Here is a 16,266-nt window from a genome sequence, read left to right as displayed (position 1 = left end):
GGTAAAGAATCTGCCTGCAATGCAGGAGACCTGGGTTTGAACCCTGAGTTGGGAAGATCCCCTGAAAAAAGGAATGGCTACCCACTCCAGTATTCTTGCCTGGAGAATTCCATGGACAGAGAGCCCTGGTGGCTTGTAGTCAATGGAGTCGCATAGAGTTGGAAACAGCTGAGTGATTAATACTTTCACTTTTGTAACAAAAACCAGGTAATTAGGACATCAAAAGATTACTGTTAATTAAAGAAACACCAGGCATCCCAAGTTCATGAATTTAGCCCTTTACTATGTGTGGGAAGATGCAAGAGTCTGGGCTTATTGAAATCATTCCTTTGATATGCATCTTACAATCTAGGATCAATTAAGCTCACAATAAAATCACATTTAAAGACTTCCTTTTTAAATTCTTGACTGCTTGATGGACACAACATCCTTTGTTTACTGACATGACTAGGCGATATCTTTAGTCCGTCACATGGTGACTTACATACTGAGAGTGGAATGGTGCATTATGGGAAGCTACCAATGTTGTACGTTAGATATCATCCCTTTATTCCATAAAATTCTACTAATTAGTTACCATGCTAGGCAGAGTATGTAATAAGTTTCTAAAGAAAACTTTTGACATATAGATGTCAATTTTTTTTTCATTGATTGGTGAAAGAATCTGATTGATGAAAGATGTCATATTGAGGACAAGGAAGTTATGGCTGCCAAAATGGCTTTATACTCCTCTTTTTATGTGGTGAAAATCCAGGGATAGCTAGGATTTATTTCACATAGGGCTGAAAAAAGGCTACTGTTGCCTCAACAAGGCAAGAAGAAATAAACAAGAATGCATATGGATTATTTATTACCAAGGTTACAAAACATCATTATCCCCCAATTCAAATGTAAGAAGGTGACACAGCAAAGAAAACTATCTTGTCACTATCATCTTCCATGTCTTTTGTGCTAGTTTTTGAGTTGTAAAATATTTTATCTTTAATTTATCAAAGGATCTTAGCATGTTCTGTCTCCTGAAGCTGGTCTAACCACAGAGCTTCCTCTGATTAGAGAGAGGATGCTGTGGGTTGTGAAGCAAGATGAAAAACAACATCTGATTGACATGTGTGCTGAGCAACAGAAAGCAGAAAATGCATTTTTTTGTCTTTTCCATGTGTCCTTTTTTTTTTTTTTTTTTAAAAAGAGATCAAAACAAGAAAATATTTTAATAGTTCGTTGTTCAAAGTCTATTGAGGTTTCTCCTCCGCCTCCATAATTCCTAAGCAGGGGAGATGAGTTATCATTGCTTAATAGTCAGTAAGGTGGATATTTAGTGAGAAAGCAGTTCTACAAAGTAGATGGGTTATAAAGATCTCAGCATGAAGAAGTTGAAATGTTAAAGGTAACAGCTGCCTATAAATGACTGCTGTTAGCTTCAATTTACATATTAAAGAGTAGAGAACTTCTAAGATTTCTTCTTTCTTAACATTTTAAGAATGCAACACTTTAAGTTAATAACTTGTAAGTTTTATTTTTCAGGAATGCACTAAGGCAGATGAATAAACCCACATGCTACGAAAAACACTATAGAGGAACACTTAGGCAGCACCATTCTTAGCCGAGGTGCCAGTTTTTCTCAGAATACATCATCAGATGTTATTTCTATACATTTCATAGAAATTGCTTAAAGGGCTCATAGAACACATTATATGTACCTACCTTAAGTGAACTACAAGACAATGGGAACTTTGGCCTGAATTTACCAATACTGTATATGTGCTGTGTGTTCACTGAGTGCTTGCAATGTTCAAAATGCTATTCCAAAAAACAGTGAAGATATGCAACCTAGCCACTGGCTTCAAGAAATTTTACATTTAGATTATGCTTTGGAACAATTGAGTGGCACATTTACATATCAACATAAATAAATGCAAATTTCAACAAAGCGGACTGAGTCCTGAAATAACTTAAAAAGGAAGTTTTTAAGTGTGATTTTATTGTGAGCTTAACCTACTTTAAAAATGGAACCTGGTGAAAACCAAAAACTTTTTCCAGCTCTCAGAATTTTATTTTGGACTACTTATAAAATGCAGATGTGCTTTCATTAAATTAAAACTGTCTGGTTTTTATTACATGCGCTTTAGAAAATACATAAAAAGAGACGAATCACTTATAATTCCCAAAACCAGAGAGTCACTGTTCATTCCGTCCTTTGTATGTGTGTTTATGTGTTCGTCCAGTCACACAGATATTAATTAACTTTAAAAATCACATCACACACTTTGGTAAGCTGATTTTTTTTAAGCCTAGCAAAATTTATGCATAATGTCAAATGATGAGGGCTTCCCTTGTGGCTTAGCTGGTAAAGAATCTGCCTGCAACGTGGGAGACCTGGGTTGGATCCCTGGGTTGGGAAGATCCCTTGCAGAGGGGAAAGGCTACCCACTCCAGTATTCTGGCCTGGAGAATTCCATGGACTGTGTAGTCCATGGGGTCGCAAAGAGTCAGACACTACTGAGTGACTTTCACTTTCACTTTCAAATGATGAATTTAAAATATATATCTATTATATACTTTTTCTATAATGTATATAATAAAGTCATTGTTGTTGAACACTAAATGATTTTCAGTGCTGTGATGAACATTTGTGTGTTTGTGCTACATCCTAATGGCAGATTCTAGACATAGACTTCTTTTTTTTTTTTTTTTCTAATTTTATTTTATTTTTAAACTTTACATAATTGTATTAGTTTTGCCAAATATCAAAGTGAATCCGCCACAGGTATACATGTGTTCCCCATCCCGAACCCTCCTCCCTCCTCCCTCCCCATACCATCCCTCTGGGCCGTCCAGTGCACCAGCCCCAAGCATCCAGCATCGTGCATCGAACCTGGACTGGCAACTCGTTTCCTACATGATATTTTACATGTTTCAATGCCATTCTCCCAAATCTTCCCACCCTCTCCCTCTCCCACAGAGTCCATAAGACTGTTCTATACATCAGTGTCTCTTTTGCTGTCTCGTATACAGAGTTATTGTTACCATCTTTCTAAATTCCATATATATGCGTTAGTATACTGTATTTATGTTTTTCCTTCTGGCTTACTTCACTCTGTATAATAGGCTCCAGTTTCATCCACCTCATTAGAACTGATTCAAATGTATTCTTTTTAATGGCTGAGTAATACTCCATTGTGTATATGTACCACAGCTTTCTTATCCATTCATCTGCTGATGGACATCTAGGTTGCTTCCATGTCCTGGCTATTATAAACAGTGCTGCGATGAACATTGGGGTACACGTGTCTCTTTCCCTTCTGGTTTCCTCAGTGTGTATGCCTAGCAGTGGGATTGCTGGATCATAAGGCAGTTCTATTTCCAGTTTTTTAAGGAATCTCCACACTGTTCTCCATAGTGGCTGTACTAGGTTGCATTCCCACCAACAGTGTAAGAGGGTTCCCTTTTCTCCACACCCTCTCCAGCATTTATTATTTGTAGACTTTTGGATCGCAGCCATTCTGACTGGTGTGAAATGGTACCTCATAGTGGTTTTGATTTGCATTTCTCTGATAATGAGTGATGTTGAGCATCTTTTCATGTGTTTGTTAGCCATCTGTATGTCTTCTTTGGAGAAATGTCTATTTAGTTCTTTGGCCCATTTTTTGATTGGGTCGTTTATTTTTCTGGAGTTGAGCTGTAGGAGTTGCTTGTATATTTTTGAGATTAGTTGTTTGTCGGTTGCTTCATTTGCTATTATTTTCTCCCATTCTGAAGGCTGTCTTTTCACCTTGCTAATAGTTTCCTTTGATGTGCAGAAGCTTTTAAGGTTAATTAGGTCCCATTTGTTTATTTTTGCTTTTATTTCCAATATTCTGGGAGGTGGGTCATAGAGGATCCTGCTGTGATGTATGTCGGAGAGTGTTTTGCCTATGTTCTCCTCTAGGAGTTTTATAGTTTCTGGTCTTACGTTTAGATCTTTAATCCATTTTGAGTTTATTTTTGTGTATGGTGTTAGAAAGTGGTCCAGTTTCATTCTTTTACAAGTGGTTGACCAGATTTCCCAGCACCACTTGTTAAAGAGATTGTCTTTAATCCATTGTATATTCTTGCCTCCTTTGTCAAAGATAAGGTGTCCATATGTGCGTGGATTTATCTCTGGGCTTTCTATTTTATTCCATTGATCAATATTTCTGTCTTTGTGCCAGTACCATACTGTCTTGATAACTGTGGCTTTGTAGTAGAGCCTGAAGTCAGGTAGGTTGATTCCTCCAGTTCCATTCTTCTTTCTCAAGATCGCTTTGGCTATTCGAGGTTTTTTGTATTTCCATACAAATTGTGAAATTATTTGTTCTAGCTCTGTGAAGAATACTGTTGGTAGCTTGATAGGGATTGCATTGAATCTATAAATTGCTTTGGGTAGTATACTCATTTTCACTATATTGATTCTTCCAATCCATGAACATGGTATATTTCTCCATCTATTAGTGTCCTCTTTGATTTCTTTCACCAGTGTTTTATAGTTTTCTATATATAGGTCTTTAGTTTCTTTAGGTAGATATATTCCTAAGTATTTTATTCTTTCCGTTGCAATGGTGAATGGAATTGTTTCCTTAATTTCTCTTTCTGTTTTCTCATTATTAGTGTATAGGAATGCAAGGGATTTCTGTGTGTTGATTTTATATCCTGCAACTTTACTATAGTCATTGATTATTTCTAGTAATTTTCTGGTGGAATCTTTAGGGTTTTCTATGTAGAGGATCATGTCATCTGCAAATAGTGAGAGTTTTACTTCTTCTTTTCCAATTTGGATTCCTTTTATTTCTTTTTCTGCTCTGATTGCTGTGGCCAAAACTTCCAAAACTATGTTGAATAGTAATGGTGAAAGTGGGCACCCTTGTCTTGTTCCTGACTTTAGAGGAAATGCTTTCAATTTTTCACCATTGAGGATAATGTTTGCTGTGGGTTTGTCATATATAGCTTTTATTATGTTGAGGTATGTTCCTTCTATTCCTGCTTTCTGGAGAGTTTTTATCATAAATGGATGTTGAATTTTGTCAAAGGCTTTCTCTGCATCTATTGAGATAATCATATGGTTTTTATTTTTCAATTTGTTAATGTGGTGTATTACATTGATTGATTTGCGGATATTGAAGAATCCTTGCATCCCTGGGATAAAGCCCACTTGATCATGGTGTATGATCTTTTTAATGTGTTGCTGGATTCTGATTGCTAGAATTTTGTTAAGGATTTTTGCATCTATGTTCATCAGTGATATTGGCCTGTAGTTTTCTTTTTTTGTGGCATCTTTGTCAGGTTTTGGTATTAGGGTGATGGTGGCCTCATAGAATGAGTTTGGAAGTTTACCTTCCTCTGCAATTTTCTGGAAGAGTTTGAGCAGGATAGGTGTGAGCTCTTCTCTAAATTTTTGGTAGAATTCAGCTGTGAAGCCGTCTGGACCGGGGCTTTTGTTTGCTGGAAGATTTTTGATTACAGTTTCAATTTCCATGCTTGTGATGGGTCTGTTAAGATTTTCTATTTCTTCCTGGTCCAATTTTGGAAAGTTTTACTTTTCTAAGAATTTGTCCATTTCTTCCACGTTGTCCACTTTATTGGCATATAATTGTTGATAGTAGTCTCTTATGATCCTTTGTATTTCTGTGTTGTCTGTTGTGATCTCTCCATTTTCGTTTCTAATTTTGTTGATTTGATTTTTCTCCCTTTGTTTCTTGATGAGTCTGGCTAATGGTTTGTCAATTTTATTTATCCTTTCAAAGAACCAGCTTTTGGTTTTGTTGATTTTTGCTATGGTCTCTTTTGTTTCTTTTGCATTTATTTCTGCTCTAATTTTTAAGATTTCTTTCCTTCTACTAACCCTGGGGTTCTTCATTTCTTCCTTTTCTAGTTGCTTTAGGTGTAGAGTTAGGTTATTTATTTGACTTTTTTCTTGTTTCTTGAGGTGTGCCTGTATTGCTATGAACTTTCCCCTTAGGACTGCTTTTACCGTGTCCCACAGGTTTTGGGTTGTTGTATTTTCATTTTCATTCGTTTCTATGCAAATTTTGATTTCTTTTTTGATTTCTTCTGTGATTTGTTGGTTATTCAGCAGTGTGTTGTTCAGCCTCCATATGTTGGAATTTTTAATAGTTTTTCTCCTGTAATTGAGATCTAATCTTACTGCATTGTGGTCAGAAAAAATGCTTGGAATGATTTCTATTTTTTTGAATTTACCAAGGCTAGCTTTATGGCCCAGGATGTGATCTATCCTGGAGAAGGTTCCATGTGCACTTGAGAAAAAGGTGAAATTCATTGTTTTGGGATGAAATGTCCTATAGATATCAATTAGGTCTAACTGGTCTATTGTATCATTTAAAGTTTGTGTTTCCTTGTTAATTTTCTGTTTAGTTGATCTATCCATAGGTGTATGTGGGGTATTAAAGTCTCCCACTATTATTGTGTTATTATTAATTTCTCCTTTCATACTTGTTAGCATTTGTCTTACGTACTGTGGTGCTCCCGTGTTGGGTGCATATATATTTATAATTGTTATATCTTCTTCTTGGATTGATCCTTTGATCATTATGTAGTGACCTTCTTTGTCTCTTTTCACAGCCTTTGTTTTAAAGTCTATTTTATCTGATATGAGTATTGCTACTCCTGCTTTCTTTTGGTCCCTATTTGCATGGAAAATCTTTTTCCAGCCCTTCACTTTCAGTCTGTATGTGTCCCCTGTTTTGAGGTGGGTCTCTTGTAGACAACATATGTAGGGGTCTTGTTTTTGTATCCATTCAGCCAGTCTTTGTCTTTTGATTGGGGCATTCAACCCATTTACATTTAAGGTAATTACTGATAAGTATGATCCCGTTGCCATTTACTTTATTGTTTTGGGTTCGAGTTTATACACCGTTTTTGTGTTTCCTGTCTAGAGAATATCCTTTAGTATTTGTTGGAGAGCTGGTTTGGTGGTGCAGAATTCTCTCAGCTTTTGCTTGTCTGAAAAGCTTTTGATTTCTCATTCATACTTGAATGAGATCCTTGCTGGGTACAATAATCTGGGCTGTAGGTTATTTTCTTTCATCATTTTAAGTATGTCTTGCCATTCCCTCCTGGCTTGAAGAGTTTCTATTGAAAGATCAGCTGTTATCCGTATGGGAATTCCCTTGTGTGTTATTTGTTGTTTTTCCCTTGCTGCTTTTAATATTTGTTCTTTGTGTTTGATCTTTGTTAATTTGATTAATATGTGTCTTGGGGTGTTTCTCCTTGGGTTTATCCTGTTTGGGACTCTCTGGGTTTCTTGTACTTGGGTGATTATTTCCTTCCCCATTTTAGGGAAGTTTTCCACTATTATCTCCTCAAGTATTTTCTCATGGTCTTTCTTTTTGTCTTCTTCTTCTGGAACCCCTATGATTCGAATGTTGTAGCGTTTAATATTGTCCTGGAGGTCTCTGAGATTGTCCTCATTTCTTTTAATTCGTTTTTCTTTTATCCTCTCTGATTCATTTATTTCTACCATTCTATCTTCTAATTCACTAATCCTGTCTTCTGCCTCTGTTATTCTACTATTTGTTGCCTCCAGAGTGTTTTTAATTTCACTTATTGCATTATTCATTATATATTGACTCTTTTTTATTTCTTCTAGGTCCTTGTTAAACCTTTCTTGCATCTTCTCAATCCTTGTCTCCAGGCTATTTATCTGTGATTCCATTTTAGTTTCAAGATTTTGGATCAATTTCACTATCATTATTCGGAATTCTTTATCAGGTAGATTCCCTATCTCTTCCTCTTCGGTTTGGTTTGGTGGGCATTTATCCTGTTCCTTTATCTGCTGAGTATTCCTCTGTCTCTTCATCTTGTTTAAATTGCTGAGTTTGGGGTGTCCTTTCTGTATTCTGGCAGTTTGTGGAGTTCTCTTTATTGTGGCGTTTCCTCACTGTGTGTGGGTTTGTACAGGTGGCTTGTCAAGGTTTCCTGGTTAGGGAAGCTTGTGTCGGTGTTCTGGTGGGTGGAGCTGTATTTCTTCTCTCTGGAGTGCAATGAAATGTCCAGTAATGATTTATGAGATGTCTATAGTTTTGGGGTGACTTTGGGCAGCCTGTATCTTGAAGCTCAGGGCTGTGTTCCTTTGTTGCTAGAGAATTTGTTTGGTATGTCTTGCCCTGGAATTTATTGGCCCTTGTGTGGTGCTTGGTTTCAGTGTCGGTATGGATGCATTTGATGAGCTCCCGTCAATTAATGTTCCTTGGAGTCAGGAGTTCCCTGGAGTCAGGGTTTGGACTTAAGTCTCCTGCTTCCGGTTATCGGTCTTATTTTTACAGTAGTTTCAAAACTTCTCCTTCTATACAGCACCATTGATAAAACATCTACATTAAAGATGAAAAGTTTCTCTACAGTGAGGGTCACTCAGAGAGGTTCACAGGGTTACATGGAGAAGAGAAGAGGGAGGAGGGAGTTAGAGGTGACCCAAATGAGATGAGGTGAATCAATAGTGGAGAGAGTGGGCTAGCCAGTAGTCACTTCCTTATGTGCACTCCACAACTGGACCACTCAGAGATGTTCACGGGGTTATACAGAGAAGAGAAGAAGGAGGAAGGTAACAGAGGTGGCCAGAAGGATAAAAGGGGGGAATGAAAAGGAGGGAGACAGATCCAGCCAGTAATCAGTTCCCTAAGTGTTCTCCACCTTCTGGAACACACAGAATTTCACAGAGTTGGGTAGAGTAGAGAGGGGTTAGGGAGGAGACACAGGCGACCTGGTGGAGAAAAAGGAGAGTCCAAAGGGAGAGAGAGCAGTCAAGCCAGTAATCTCACTCCCTAGTGAAAAATGGGTCCTGAAGATTGGGTCCTTAAAGGTACAAAATTGGTAACAAATACATAAAAGCAAAAATTAAAAATCTAGAGTAGAGTTTGGAATTTCAAAAATATGATGTTAAAGAAAAGAAGAAGGAAAAGAGAGAAAAAACGAACAAACAAAAACAAACAAGGTCATGAAAATTATAAAGAAAGTACAGGTACAAAATTGATAACTAATACCAGAAAGCAAAAATTAAAAATCTAGAGTAGAGTTTGGAATTTCAAAAATACGATGTTAAAGAAAAGAAGAAGGAAAAGAAAGAGAGAAAAAACGAACAAACAAAAACAAACAAGGTCGCGAAAATTATAAAGAAAGTACAGGTACAAAATTGATAACTAATACCAGAAAGCAAAAATTAAAAATCTAGAGTAGAGTTTGGAATTTCAAAAATACAATGTTAAAAAAAAAAGAAGAAGAAGAAGAAGAAGAAAAATAAAGAGAGAAAACAAACAAACAAATACGAACAATGTCACAAAAATTATAAAGAAAATACAGGTACAAAATTGATATCAAATACCAAAAAGCATAAATTAAAAATCTAGAGTAAAGTTTGGAATTTCAGATATACAATGTTATATAAAAGAAGAAGAGAAAGAAACAGAGAAGGAAAAAAAAAAAAAGTCAGAAATTATATATAAAAAAAAAAACTATAGGTACAAAATTGATAACATATACCAAAAAGCGAAAATTAAAAATCTAGAGTAGAGTTTGGAATTTCAAAAATACAATGTTAAAGAAAAGAAGAAAAAAACAAAAACAAAAACAAACAAAAAACAAGGTCAAAAAATTATAAAATATATATATATGAAGTTTGCTGAAGAAGAAAAAAAATAGGGTCTTTTTTTTTTTTGCAAAGTAATAGGTTATAAAAGTGAAATTTAAAGGAACAATAGAGGACTTAAAAAAATTTTTTTTTAATTAAAAAAAAACAAAAAAAGGAAAGAATGATTGTAAAAATAATAAAAATATATCTAGGACTTTTTTGTTTTTTTTTTGTGGGTGTTGTGGGTTCAGTTCATTTTTGGCTAGTTCCTTGGTCAGATTTATATTTCTCAAGATCTATAGGCCCCTTCCTATGTAGTCCGTAGTAACCACAGGGTTTTGATCTATTGCCTGTAGCTTCCAAGGCGTTTCCCTCTGTTATATCTTCTTCTGTTTGCTAGTCTCTTCAGTATCTGGTTTCCGCCCTGACACAAAGGGCACGGTGGAGGACACTTTTTTTTCTTTTTTTTTTTTTTTAGGCTTACTTGTTCAGTCGCGCTGTGGGGAGGGAGGGAGGGAGGGATGCTGCAAACAAATAACACTGGCGTGGGCTCGCAGTGCCTCAGCCACCCTGGGTCTGCCCCTGCTCACGGCGCGTGTAGCCTCCCTGTCCACACTGCTCGGACTCTAGGTTGTTCCGCCGGGAACAATCCGAGGCTGGCCCTGGGCTGCATGCACCTCCCAGGTCCAAGCCGCTCAGGTTCAGGCACTCGGGTAGTCCTCAGAGGCGCAGACTCAGTTGGGCCTGCGTTTTGTGCTCTTCCCAGGTCCGAGCAGCTCAGGTGATGAGGTGTTTGGCGAGCGCCAATGCTGCGACTTATCGCCTCCCCGCCACTCGGTTATCTGGGTGTTAAAACCGGCGCACCTTCTCAGGCAGATGTTAACCGTCCAGACCCCCAAGAAGTTTTAGTTAGCAAAGAAGCCTGCTTACAGTTTTATAGATAATGTCTCTCTGGGGCTGCGATTGCCCCCTTCCGGCTCTGGCTGCCTGTCCCCGGAGGGGGAAGATCTGCAGCTGGCTATCTCTGTTCAGTCCTTTGTTCCGTGCGCGGGCCTGGCGGTCTTAGGTTAGGGCTGGCTTTTCGCGTGGTAGATATCCCACAGTCTGGTTTGCTAGCCCAAATTATTTCGCTCAGATAGCGCTCAGGGTATTCAGGCCAGATTCTTACTCTCAGTGATGCAGCCCACGCCGTGCCTCCCTGCCCAGCCCCGGCTTGCTAATGGCGGATGCAGGCGTCTGCGCTGCTTCTCCGCTGGGGGAGTTACCGTAGGGCTCGCAATCTGCGAGTTTTAATTGTTTATTTATTTTTTCTCCCTGTTAAGATTCCCTTCCCGGGACGGAACTCTGTCCCTCCCTCTTTTGTCTCTTTTTTTTTGTTTTTAATATTTTTTCCTACCTCCTTTCGAAGAGTTGGGTTGCTTTTCTGGGTGCCTGATGTCCTCTGCCGGCATTCAGAAGTTGTTTTGTGGAATTTACTCGACGTTTAAATGCTCTTTTGATGAATTTGTGGGGGAGAAAGTGTTCTCCCCGTCCTACTCCTCCGCCATCTTGGCTCCTCCCCCCGACATGGACTTCTTAATGGGCCAAAAATCCTTTAAGAGTTTTCATGTGTTGTCAAAATACCCTTCATAAAGCCTGTGCAGCTATAGTTGACCATTTTCTTCCGTCTAGAGTAATGTCCATTTCCATAAGACCTTAACAATATGAGAAATTGCCATTAAAAAGTGTCCAAGCTAGGTTGCGGAGTATTTGAGGAAAAATAATGTCTTTTTAAAAAAATATTTTATTTATTTATTTATTTTTGACTGTACTGGGTCTTTGTTGCTGCATGAGCTTTTCTCTAGTGGCAGCAAGCAGGGTCTGCTCTCTAGGTGCAATGTGAGGGCTTCTCATTGTGATGGCTTCTTTTTTGTGGAGCATGGGCCCTAGGGTGTGCGGTCTTCAGTAGTTCTAGCTAGTGGGCTCAGTAGTTGCGGCTCCTGGGCTGTAGGTCATGGGCTCAATAGTTGCGGCACACAGACCTGGCTACTCTATGGCATGTGGTATCCTCCCGGACCAAGGATAGAACCCATGTCTTTTGCACTGGCAGGTGGATTCTTAACACTGAACCACCAAGGGATCCCCAGATAATTTCTTTATTGTTGTTAGAATTTTTATTTCTTTGATTGGTAAGGAAGTTGAGCTTTATGATATTTTTTTGATCATCTATATTTCTTCTTTTATATGTTGTCTGTTTATATCATTTTCCCATTTTTTTTTCTCTTTGAGGCTCATTTTTTTCTTATTTTTTTTATAAGAGTTCTTACTATGTTAATGATAACTCTTAGTCATGCATGCCCTTTTAGACAAAGGAGTAATGAGGTTTCTATCGTATTTTAAATTCTTTTTCACTTAACATTATTTCACTGTGTATTTCTGTGAATTGATGTAAATCCCAAATGTTTTCAGAAAGTTGAACAGTATTCCATCTCACATATATATTTTCTGTTTTCAAACTTAGCAATGTACGGACATACCAAAAATTTCAAACATCCCAGTGTTGAAATAGTATTTTTATTCAGAACCTAAGATATATACTAATATCGAACTAGACTTGTAATTCTTTGTTTATAGGGTCTATGTAGGCAACCATTAAATCAGGATGAATTAACAATTAAAATACAGAAGAACTGCAAAAATACCAAAAAATACCATTCATGTTAGCAACCAGTGACGTTACTTTTTTAAATCTTAAACACAGTGTCAACCCTTAAGGTGCATTTTTGAGTTCCACGTTATCATTCTTTCTTGTGGAGATGTGACAATTCAATTATTCTATAGCCTTTCTTTATTTAAACTGTTAATATTTTGTTAACACATAAATGAATTTGTCTCTCTCTTGAAGAGAATAATTTACTCAATGATATTAAACTTAAAAGTTGGTTATAGATAATTGAAAATATGCTTATCTTAATTCTTTGATATTTTCATCCAACTTCAAACAGAAACGTTAAAAATTATAGAAAACACTTGGATGCTGATTTGAGAACTTCTTTTAAAAATTTTATTTATTTTTAATTGAAGGATAATTGCTTTATAGTATTGTGTTGGTTTCTGCCAAGCATCAACATGAATCATCCATAGGTATACATATGTCCCATCTCTCTTGAGTCTCCCTCCCACCTTCTTGCCATCCCAGCCCTGTAGTTTGTTACAGAGCCCTGGTTTAAGTTCTTTGAGTCATACAACAAATTCCCATTGGCTATCTATTTTACATATGGTAATGAGTGTTTCCATGTTACTATGATTTGAGAACTTCTGATCCACATCAAAGTTTCCTATGTTCTTCCTTTATGCGAGGTCATTTAGGTTGATGAAAAAAATTCACATGAATTAATTTTTAATTAATTAATTTTAAATTAATATGGGAATGTAAGGAGTAGAAGCCAATCATGAAAGGTTTTATCTCAACAAAATTATCATTGGAAATCTATTTAGATGAAGTGAAATTATTTTTTAACTGTACAAAAATACAAGCATACTTTTATTACTATACTTTTCATATTATATTATAATGTGTTACATGTTTTCTCCTTGATAGATGATCAACTATAGAAATTATATTTTTTGTCACTCTTTGTTCAGTACCTAACAGTGTCACCTAGTTCATTTGAAATACTTAATAAATATATATTCTATTGAGCTACCAAATATGTATTGTATTTAAAATAAATGAGTTAAAAATACAATTGATAAAATGTCTTGAAACAGTGCAATGCATTTTTAATTTCCCTTCTTATTATCAATTCAATGAAAGAGATATTAATTTTTTGTGTGTGAAGGAAGGTTCATATTTTTATCATTTTCTGGAGGTAATGCTCTTAGGTGCCACAATTTTTCCTGAATTAATGGGGATATAAGTACATTTTCGGAGAAGGCAATGGCACCCCACTCCAGTACTCTTGCCTGGAAAATCCCATGGATGGAGGAGCCTGGAAGGCTGCAGTCCATGGGGTCGCTAAGAGTCGGACACGACTGAGCGACTTCACTTTCACTTTTCACTTTCATGCATTGGAGAAGGAAATGGCAACCCACTCCAGTGTTCTTGCCTGGAGAATCCCAGGGACGGGGGAGCCTGGTGGGCTGCCGTCTATGGGGTCGCACAGAGTCGGACACGACTGAAGCGACTTAGCAGCAAGTACATTTTATTGAGTTAACTAGTCAACATTTTAAAAACTATTTGTACTCTATTTACTTGACTTATCAATAATTGAGAGAGGTATTATGAAAGCTTCCACTGTGATGTGAGATTTCTTAATTTATTTTTATAGCTTTATTAATTTTGCTTCATATGTTTTGAGGTAATTAAGTGTATACAAATTTGAAATTTTTAAATCTTAGAAGTTAATCAAAACTTTATCATTCTGTAATGACATAATAATATCATTTTTTCTTAAAGTCAATAATCTTTCCAGCTTTTCTTTTGGTTAGCATATGCTTGAGGCACATAGCTGAATTTTAAAAATCAAATCCATCCATTTTTGTTTTTTAATTGGCAATTTTAAACTACTTACATGTTTATGACCACTGTTTTTTTTTTAATTTTATTTTATTTTTAAACTTTACATAATTGTATTAGTTTTGCCAAATATCAAAATGAATCCACCACAGGTATACATGTGCTCCCCCCACTGTTTTATATGAACTTCTGACTTTTATCCTACTTTTCTTCTCTGTTTCAATTTTAAATGTTTGTTATGTTTCATCTTTTTTTTAAATTGAATATATTTAAATATTAAAATTTTATTTTCTTTTTTGTTTTCTTCCTCAGATAGTGTGAAAGTTGCATATTCCATTTCTATTATTTTAAAGTTACTTTTGAAACTTTACCATACAAACTTATATTCTAAAGTAAATATCTACATTTTCTTCCAAATGATATAAAAGCTTTAAAACACTTTAATTCTGATCACTCAGTTTCCAAATAATGTCATTGTTGTCCTGTATTTTAGTTTGGTACTTAAAAAATTTTTTTTATTGCAATATAGTTGATTTAAAAAGTAGTGTTAATTTCTGCTGTACAGAAAATTGATTTAGTTATACATGTGTGTGTGTGTGTGTGTGCTCAGTTGCTTCAGTAGTGTCTGACTCTTTGTGACCTTATGGACTATAGCCTATCAGTCTCCTCTGTTCTTGGGATTCTCCAGGCAAGAATACTGGAGTGGGTTGCCATGCCCTCATCCAGGGGATCTTCCTGACCAAGGTATTGGACCTGTGTCTCTTATTTCTCCTGCACTGGCAGGTTCTTTGGGCTTCTGTGGTGGCTCAGACAGTAAAGAATCTGCCTGCAATAAGAGAGACCTGGGTTTGATCCCTGGGTTGGGAAGATCCCCCTGGAGGAGGGCATGGAAACCCACTCCAGTGTTCTTGCCTGGAGAATCCCATGGACAGAGGAGACTGATAGGCTACAGTCTATTGGTTCACAAGGAGTTGGACAGGACTAAGCGACTAAGCCCAGTAGCGCCACCTGGGAAGCCCTTAGTTTATATATATATATATATGGCATCCCACTCCAGTATTCTTGCCTATAATTTCATGGACAGAGGAGCCTGGCAGGCTACACTGCAAGGGGTCGCAAAGAGTTGGATGCGATTGAACGACTAACACTTTTCACTTTCTTTCACACATATATATCTGTTCTTTTCATAGTTTTTTTCCATTATGGTTTATCATAATATATAGAGTATAATTTCCTGTGCTTTACAGTATAATATTGTTATTTATCCATCCTATATATACCCGCTTGTATCTGCTAATCACAAGCTCCCAATCTTTCCCGCCCTCACCCCCACTCCTCTTTGGCAGCCACAAGGCTGTTCTCTGTGTCTGTTTCTGATTCATGGATATGTTCATTTGTGTCGTATCTTAGATTCCACATATAAGTGATACAGTATGGTATTAGTCTTCCTCTTTCTTACTTCACTTAGTATGAAATCTCTACGTCCATCCATGTTACTACAAATGGCATTTATTTCATCCTTTTTTTATGGCTGAGTAATATTGCCTATGTAAATATCACATCTTCTTTATCCATTCGTCTGTCATTGGACATTTAGTTTGTTTCCATGTCTTGGCTATTGTGAATAGCGCTGCTGTGAGCATAGAGGCACATATATCTTTTTGAATTGTAGTTTTGTATGGGTATATGCCCAGGAACAAGATTGCTGGATTATATGGCAACTTTATTCTTAGTTTTTTGCTTTGTTGTTCTATATTTTGGTCATATTTCATGGCATGTGGGATCCTAGTTCCTTGACCAAGGATTGAACTCATGCCCCTTACAGGGGAAGCTTGGGGCTATGAACCACTGGAAAGGTTCAAGGAAGTCCCATCTATTCTTAGTTTTTTGAGGAACCTCCGTAACTGTTTTCCATAGTGACTGTACCAATTTACATTCCAAAGTTTGGTCCTTTTAATGTGAAAATTGTTATTGTAATTGACAGAATTCTGATCACTCTGTCCAAAATTATATGCTATTTTATATAGCATTTAAATTTGTGTCTTTAAAAATTATTTTATACAGACAGTATGTTTTAAAAATTACCTAATATTTCCCAATTTATCTGTTCTTCCCTTTTGATATTGCAGACCCTCATTCAGCGATTGTTGCTTTTCCTGATGTCTATCCTTTGAAG

The sequence above is a fragment of the Bos grunniens genome, chromosome 21 (genome assembly GCF_055505025.1).
Source record: "Bos grunniens cultivar Pamir isolate PY7600 chromosome 21, Bosgru_T2T1.0, whole genome shotgun sequence".
NCBI classification, from domain to species: domain Eukaryota; kingdom Metazoa; phylum Chordata; class Mammalia; order Artiodactyla; family Bovidae; genus Bos; species Bos grunniens.
This window is presented reverse-complemented; position numbering follows the sequence as displayed.